The sequence below is a fragment of the Octopus bimaculoides genome, chromosome 15, assembly GCF_046866305.1.
Source record: "Octopus bimaculoides isolate indiv1 chromosome 15, ASM4686630v1, whole genome shotgun sequence".
Lineage (NCBI taxonomy): Eukaryota > Metazoa > Mollusca > Cephalopoda > Octopoda > Octopodidae > Octopus > Octopus bimaculoides.
The window spans coordinates 7,957,090-7,967,089 of NC_142942.1; positions in this window are offsets into that span (position 1 = coordinate 7,957,090).

Genomic DNA, 10,000 nt, shown 5'->3' on the forward strand with positions numbered 1-10,000 from the left:
GTCGCACGTCGTTTTTGATGGCATCCTGAGGCGAATCCATGATGTATAAACATGGAACTGAATGCGTATGTGCTTACTTTGTGCTACGGTCGATTAAATAATCAACTAATTATCTTTTTAGTTGTTTTATTTGTTCACGAATAATGAAACTTATGAGTATAAATTTTACTATATTTTATTCACTCAAATGTCTTGCTCGCGAACAAATCAACGTGCTTTAATGTAAGAATATTCGTTCATGCTTTTAGGCTTTGACTGCCATTTTTAGCATATAAGAAATCCACGTGGCTGTTTTCTTTTCGTGTATGATTCATACAGTATTATATTTAAAAGTATGTATGCCTTCTGACTATGATTACGTATGCTGACCACTGGTATATAATTATATAATTATTTAATAATCTCTATCCTTATATTTATGAAGTTGTATACATATAGGCACAGGCGTGGCTGTATAGTAAGAAACTTACTTCTAAACCACATGGTTTCGGGTTTGGTAGACGGAAACTGGGAGAAGCCCGTCGTATATGTGTGTGTGTATGTGTGTGTGCATGTGTGTGTGTGTGTGTGTGCGTGTGTGGGTTTGTCTGTCTGTGTTTGTCCCGCCACTATCGCTTGACAACAGATGTTGGTATGTTTACGCCCCCGTAACTTGGCGGTTCGGCAAAAGATACCGATAGAATTAAGTTCTCGGCTTACAAAGAATGTCCTGGGGTCGAATTGCTCGACTTTAAGGTGGTGCTCCAGCACGGCTGCAGATAAATGACTGAGAAAAGTAAAAGAATAAAAGAAGATATATATATATGTATTACATATATATATATATATATATATATATATATATATATACATATACACACACATATATGTATATATATATATATATATATATATATATATATATATATATATATATATATATATATATCTTTACAAACGCGTGCGCACGACGGGATTTTGGACAGTCTCCATCTACTATACTAAACATCATTCACAAAATTCTAGTGAAACGTACAGTATATTCAGAAGACATATTTTAATACACATCGCTAGGCTTTACCGCAATCGCACGTGGTTCCGAAGCGAACTTATTAACAATACACCCGTATTTGCGTTTGTATTTATATGAGATCTAAAGGAAAATATAACGAGATTTTCTGCAAACTTAGCTTCTCCTTATGAATCATATCATGAAGAAAATTATATAAATTGGATTAAACTTGAGTCAACGAGCAACTCAACACGGTCACCACCCAGGTTGCTAGAAATAGCAACAAAAAAAAACTCATACGTCACATCTTGTGCTTCTTTTTCCTTTTCTTTTCTTTATTCATTTATTGCGATAAAAATCACGTGACATAAAATGTGAACTGAGTAAAAATAAAATCGTGATGGTGTATGCTTGCATTATCTTTGATGATGGCTCTGAGTGGAACAATGACCACCTAGCCTGATTCAACACCAAAATCAACAACAATTATAAAATATGCAGCAGACGACTATACTCCACCAGATGCTAGAGAGAGTAAATAATTAGCAACATATTTTATTTTCATTTAATTGTCTTTTTAAACATTTATTGTGCGTTGTTTGTTTATCACAGTTTTCACCGAAATTTGTAGGCAGCTGGAAGCACGTTCATTATTGAGAATCGTGGTGGTATTTACGACCATACGTTTATCATTTTTTTTTTACTTCTCATTAATCCACTTTCTGTGTCTTTCTCTGCTTCGTCGTTATCCCCATCATCATCACCATCGTTTCCTTCTTAGAATAGAATATTTCCGTCTACTCTTAATCATCCTCTTCTTAATCGTAATCATCTTTTTTCTTCCTAATGAAAATAATCATCGCCAACATCATCATTCTCATCATTTCATCATCCTCAGTTTCATCATCGTCGTCGGTAACGTCACTTCTTCTTCTTCTTCTCCTCCTCATCCGTCGTCATCGTATTATCCATTAAGGCTTACTCATTATCTTCTTGGTAATTTTTTTATTCTTTTTTTTTCTGTTTCTTTTCTTTTCGTTTTCTCTTCTTTTTTTTTCTTGGCTTTACTCAGATTCAACCCAATCAATTGACACACAGAGGTGTAGCGCTCTATACTATTACCACACAGTTCGATAATCAGGCAAGAGAAATATAAATAGAGAAAGTAAGAAAGATAACGAGAAAGACAAGTGAGATAGAAAGAGAGAGAGAGACTTAGAGAAAGAGAGAAACTAAGAGAGAGAGAGAGAGAGAGAAACTAAGAGAGAGAGAGAGAGAAACTAAGAGGGAGAGAGAAACTAAGAGAGAGAGAGAGAGAGAAACTAAGAGAGAGAGAGAGAGAGAAACTAAGAGAGAGAGAGAGAGAAACTAAGAGAGAGAGAGAGAGAGAGAGAGAGACCTAGAGAGGGGTGCGAGGTAAACGAGGGAGGAGAGATTTTCGTTAACTGCATTTTACTCTTCATATATATTTCTTCTTTATTCAATTAAGTCAATGAAATCAACTGATATTTTCCTCATACGTTTTATGTCAGAGATAACTATTTTCTTTCTCTTCTCCTTTCCTCCACGCTTTTATATTTATTTCTCTGCTAGAACTTTACTTAATTAACTCATTTCACACCTTTGGCAGCTTTCATTCTCTCCACCACCACCACCCCCATGTACTATCCCGAACCGACGAATGGTGGATGGGAACAAGAAAATATATATGTGTATATATATATACATATACATATTTATATATACATATGTGTGTGTGTTTGTGTGTGCGTGTGTGTTTGTGGTTGTGTGTGTGGTTGTGTGTGTGTGTGTGTGTGTGTGTGTGTGCTTCACATCAATATTCTGCACACAACTAATACTACTACTACTACTGCTGCTGCTTCTGCTACTACAACTACTACTACCCCCAGAATCGCAAAACCACCACCAATACCATTACTGCTACCGTGAGCAGAAAAAGAATAAGATGGAGAAAACGTTGAAGCAAAATAGAAGAAGAAGAAGAAGAAGAAGAAGAAGAAGAAGAAGAAGAAGAAGAAGAAGAAGAAGAAGAAGAAGAAGAAGAAGAAGAAGAAGAAGAAGAAGATCCCTGTTTTCTATACAGATTTATCAAACTTGAAATTTCATTTGATAACAGAAATAGATATGTCGGTGTTTGAATGAAGGTCATTAAAATGTTATGCCTATATATTGAGAATCTAACTGATATCTTTCAGTACGCATGAATATATAAATATCAATGCGGTGGTATATGCAAAACCACAAAACAACCTTTCAGATAAATAAACAGAACGACACAGAGATATAGGATAGATAGATAGGTAGATAGATAGATAGATAGATAGATAGATAGATAGATAGATATTCATCATACAACAATGTTGTTAACAGCAACTTCAAATTTCCGGCCGCTGTGCCATCGTCGGACTGCCGAAACTTCGAAGTCACAATCAACAACATTTTTGCATAGGTATAATGAATTTGTAGCCTATAAAAGTATAGAGTAACCCATCAAATTAATGCAAAATTGGTTTTATTTTAACCGATAGATAGATATATAGATAGATAGATAGATAGATAGATAGATAGATAGATAGATAGATAGATAGATAGATAGAATGACTTATAGATTTGGAAAACTGATTTACGAAGTAAGAACGTGAACAGTTGAAATCTTAATTGGGGAACAGATTCTAAACAGATTGATACTGTTAATAAACACAGAGCCAAGCATAGAATCACATACACACACACACACACACACATGAAAGTAAAGACCCTCGTTGGTCATGAATGACGATGGGAATGAACCCTTCGAAGTAAAAGTCAAGGAAAAGTTGTTTATGGAAGAGCAGCAGTCACCCTTACATACCAGGCTCTTCTCTCTACGCCACCAAAGTTATCCAAGGAAAAAGCCAAGGCCGGTACGGCTATAAACACCTTTTCGGGTTGTGTGCGAATTTGCCGATTCAGCGAGCTAAAAATATGCAATAAGACTTAGGTAGAAAATCACCAGATTATACACAAATATCCATTGTGTCTGGAATGAATCGGAGCGCACATATGAGCGTTGTTGTTTTTGTTTCTCCATCAGTGTATCTTAGTAACGCCCTGAGCTATGATACTAAACTACACCCGGCGGTGAGACTCCTGTGACCTCGAACTGAAATGCGCTCTGAATGCTCTTTCCAATAATCGAATTCTATAAAGATAACTGTCTCGTGTTGGTGCGCATTCTGGTTCTAGCAGGACAGCGGGAAAAGACGAAACTGCTTATACAATTCTTGCTATATGTAGATGCAGGCGTGGCTGAGGGATGAGAAGCAAACTTTCCAATTGCATGATTCCGGATTCAGTCCCTCTGCGTGTCACCTTAGGCAACACTCTTCTATTACAGCGTTTGGCCGGCCAAAGTCTCCTGAGTGGATTTGATAGACGGAAACTGAACGAAGCCCGTCGTGTAATATGTATATATATAAATATATATATATATATATATATATATATATGTGTGTGTGTGTGTGTGTGTGTGTGTGTGTGTGTGTGTGTGTGTGTGTGTGTGTGTATAAAAAGATATATATCAATGTGTGTGTGCGTGCGCGCGTCTTTCCATCTATGTTTGCACCCCCCCCATCACCGCTTCACAGCCAGTGTTGGCGTGCTTACGTCCCCCTAATCTAGCGGTTTGACCCAAGAGATCGATGAAATAAGTACTACTAGTCTTAAAAATAAATCCTGCGGTCGAATTGTTCGACTAAAAACTTTTCGAGGTGGTGTTCCAGTATGGCCGCAGTCAACTGACTGAAACAAGTAAAAGAATAAAGGAACAAGAAACAATATCAAGATAACACATTAAAAATATACTTCAAAGTGTTTCATATTATCTCAAATGTATCCTGTAATTGACATTGTTCATCCAGCATGAAATTATTTCATTGTCAGAAGATTAAGGAAGTTTTTGTCGAAAGATTTGACACCTATTATATTGCTGATGTTTATTTAATCGGGTAGAAAAGAATACAAGACTGAATATGCTGAGATACGAACAGACAACTGATAGAATATAATATAATACACTTTTCAAATTTTGACATAAATCCAATAAACTCGGAGGAGGGCTTACGTCGATTGCATTGACCCCAGTGTTTAGTCAGTACCTATTTTATTGACCCTGGAAGGATAGCTGATGAAGTCAACCTGAACGAAGTTTGAACTTAGAATATAAAAACGGACAAAGTGCTGCGAAGCACTTTACTCGTCGTACTAACGATTCTGCCAGCTCGCCATCATAGGAATGAAATTTAATATTACACATTGTTTTGTCTAACTGAGATTTGGTTTAACTACCTAATGTTGTTATGAGCAGAATCGGGAGAACGTCAGAAAAAAATGGTTAGTGACATATCTTCCGGCTCTTTACGTTTTGAGTTCAAATCAAAACGATGTCGACATTGGCTTTCGCCATTCTGGGGTCGATAAAATAATTACGAGTTAAGCAAAAGAATCGATATAGTCGATTTGCCTCCAACTTCATAATTTAATGTAACAGTAAGGGTTATTATCATTATCATTTCTTTTTATCACGGATTTTGTTGGAACTTCTGGAGTCTTGCATGTGTAGCAGGCTTGCTACATGTGGCCTGCAGTACCATGCTATCCGTTTCTTTCACCTTAATTCCTTCCTTAATATTCAGGAAGTACGTAAGGGAAAAAACCTGTTGTAACAATTCTACGGGCACACTATTCCAATTTCCTTGATATTCCTCTTGACGTCTTCTGATACTGTCCCCAAAGACCCAAGGTTTTTTGAAAGTTTCTCCATTTCTTTTAGGGAAACGTTGTCATCTGCTGGTATTGATACATCAATTAGAAAGCATCTTTTTCTTCATGATCTTTGACAACTATATCTGGCCTATTGGCCTTAATTTCTCTATCTGTGTGTATTGGCATATCCCAGAGTATGGTTGCTTTCTCGTTTTCTGTGACCTTTTCTGGCGTGTGTTTATACCATCTTTTTCTGTTGTTATTCCATAGTGTTGGCATAGCTTCCAAAGTATATAGGTCCCAGCTCTATCGTGTCTGTGAATATATTCTTTCTTAGCCAGGACTGGGCAGCCAGAGATAATATGATTTATTGTTTCTTGCCCATCTCCACATATTCTGCAGTTACTTGTTATATTTCTTTACATTATTTGGTTTTGGTAATTTCTGGTGGGGAGGCTTAGGTCTTGTGCAGCAATTAAAAATCCTTCAGTCTCTGCTTTCAGTCCTGAGCTTCTCAACCATTGCTGGGATTTTTCTCTGTCTATTTCTTTTGCATTTAGTTTAGCCCAGTATTTACCATGTAGGGGCTTTTCTTGCTATCGTTTTATCATGGTGCGTTGCTGTTCTAGTTTTAGTTTGGATTTCATTTGTTTTATAGCTTTTGTTGTTTCTTCTTCTTCTTCGTATTTATTAGGTAGTATGATTTCTTGTTTGTATTTGTCAGCTTCCTTAAATATTGAAAACAGATTTTTGTTCTGCTCGTGTTTTGTGGCTATTTGTATTAGTTTTCCATGCTTCTGAAGTAGGTATTTTTGCAGTCCTATGGTGGTTATTTATAATAGTTTTCCAACTGTATAAGACCCCTACCACATTCTGTACGTTGTATATATAGCTTTTCTATGTCAGATTTTGGGTGGTGCATCCTAGATCCTATCATGTTGTGCCTTTAGTAAAAAGAATCATTAACATTACTGTTGTTGTTGTTGTTGTTGTTGTTGATTATGTTGTTATTATTATTATTATTTTTATTATTATTATTATTATTACTATTATTATACAAATATATTACATACTACAAAACTTATTATATGTGTGAGCCATTTAGATTTTCATTATTACATGTATGTACCGCTTATAAGTTGATATCCATCATTTCAACAAGAAAACGATTGAATTGCATATTGTTGAATAACTAAGTCAACTATTCGGCTTATAATAACGGTAATAATATAAATTATTCTGCACGAAGCATTTACTTTATCATGAATACAATAGAATATCTTTGAATTGTTGACTGAAGAATTTAGATTTACTGCAGTAAACGATTACATAATGTACTGGATCACTTTGATAAGGCTGCAGTAAAAATTATTTACAATGAATTTACTTGGACTTTTCACTGCAAGAGTTAAGTTCACATATATGGAGCTTTCATTTCAAGATTTAAGTTCGTTTCTTTGAACCTTTCATGAGATCAAAGTTAAGATTTTGTGAGGAGTGATAAAATCACCCCGAAATGATTACTTCGAATTAAATATATTGATATAGTAAATTTACTTCAGAATTGCATAGATAAAACAAAATTAATAGAATGGGAAACGTATGCAATATAATATAGATTTGCATGTATATACAATTGGCTACTTAATTTCAGTGAATGACTCATTGGTTGAAGGTATATAGAGCATCTAGGGAGGAAGGAATGTATCTTGCTACTTTTAATGAGCAGTTGGCTCAATTGAGAAGAATCATTGTGAATGTATATGTGGGAATGGAAAATATTGCCTTAGAGTTTACCCACCACCAGACTATTGTAAAATTTCAAAACTTACAAGTGGGGTTTTTAGAAGAGCTGAATTGCGAAAGAAAGTGGCAAGTAGACTAAGATCGTCAGGAGCTTACAAATACTGCATGGTGACGTTCTCACTGAGAAAATATCTGTTCACCAAATAAATTGCTTCTTACCTTTGCGGTATACTATTTATCTGGCAGTCTAAAACGATGCGTGCGATAAACTTGCTATCAGACGTTCTCTCAGGAATTATATTGATAAATTCTGTGGAAATTAAACTCATAAATCATGGAAATCCAATTGAAATATTTTACACTTTAACATGGTTTGCGTTCATCATTCTGTGAATATTAATTAGCGCTGGAATATGATAGTGATCAGTGAGTGTACGTAAATGTATGTATTTTGTGTATTCGTGTATATATGTGCGTTGCGTGTATATATGTATATATATATATATATATATATATATATATATATATATATATATATATATATATATATATATATATATATATATATATATATATGCGACTGCATGTGTGCGTGCGTTTGTGTATATATAGTTTATGTGTGTGCGTGTAATGTACCATACACACTTGTGAGTCAGCAGAAACGCTTACGTTGGACATTGGATTATATAGTTTCGGTATTTAATTAAGAATGTTGACGTCAGTGTTCACTTCACTCAGGGTTCGTCTTAACTTTTCTTCTTTACAAGGCCTATAAAATAAAGTACTATTTATTGCTGTCGTTTATTTGGCCCCAGCTGTCTCTGATCAATTGCACTCCAGCTACGTTCAGCCCGTTTTATATTCACTCACTGTATAACTGGGGCAACATTATCTAATTAGTTTTTCACACTTTGAAGACGGCGGCGTGTGATAAGAAAGAAATATTTGTCCGTTATTTCAAACACGTCGGTGTATCAGAATCCAGGCTTCCTCGTTTGATCGTAAATCTTATCAAACTTTCACTGAGGTTGATTCATTCGACCTTGACAGTTCACGTATCCGTTAATTGTCTGGCATTTGCCGTAGAAAGAACGTTCGAGTCGAGATTTTCAACTCTGGTTATGTGCAGTAAGTTTAACGCACAACTGCTCCTAGGGCAAGCGCAAGAATTTCATAACCAATCTAAGAAGTCTCACATATTATTTATCCTTGGGAATTTCATGATGTGTGTGTATATGTGTGTATGTGCAGGACCGAATTATAAGAAATATGCATTCATGTAAAGTCACCCCGTCATTATCTATGTAAGACAGAGTGTAACATAGCACAATCTTGGTAAAATATAGTGTAGCATTTCATGGTGCCCCTGAGGAACTGTATAGCATCTTATTGGAGGATTAATGAACAATATATCATTGGAGATACACGCAGGATCTAGTAGTATAGTATTTCCTCTTGAAAGATGCAAAATGAATACCGACATATATAAAACACAGCAGCGTTCTCAATTGCATTTTTGTTTACAAATCACAGTATAAATATACTATAATGTTTCACTGTTTCGGTACAGCATTATATTTCATAGAGTAAATTACAAGTAATAAGTTACAGTTATATTTCATTGGGAAAATTCACAATAGTATTTCACTGTGTGCGTAGTTACATTACATTTCACAGTATCAACTACATGATAGCATTTCTATGAGTTTAGTTACATTATTGCTAAGTGCGTATTTCATTATGTGTGGTTTGTTAGTATTTATCAATATGTGTGCTTGTTAGTATTTTTCGGGTTTTCACATTAATTGCTTGGATCTCATCACGTGTCCACTCAAGCAACCCACATGTTGGTATGAGTAGTAGCACTGTAAACACTGTGGGCCACTGTTTAATTGAATGCAGATAGTTCCGAAATCCAAATTTTCCTTATTCGCAAGTAATATTCTTTAGTGACACGGGTTTTGATACAGGGGCCATCGTAGGATATATTTTCATCAACTCCTAGGTACCTGTAACATTCCTCGTTAGATACAGGGGAAACAGTCAAATCATTGATGGAGCTGTTACTAGTCTGGTTTATAATCTTCCCCTTTTCACAACAATGTGTATGTATGTATGCATGTATGTATGTATGCATGTATGCATATATATATGTATGTATGTATGTATGTATATATGTATGTATATATGTATGCATGTATATATTTATGTATGCATGTATGTACATACGTATATATGTATCTATCAATCTGTCTGTCTATCTATCTATCTACCTACCTACCTACCTATCTATCTATCTACCTACCTACCTACCTACCTACTACCTACCTATCTATCTATCTATCTATCTATCTATCTATCTATCTCTCTCTCTCTCTCTCTCTCTCTCTATATATATATATATATATATATATATATATATATATATATATATATATATATATATATATATTGGTAGATTGATTGAAACATACCGAATATTAGCTTTAGTATTACTTT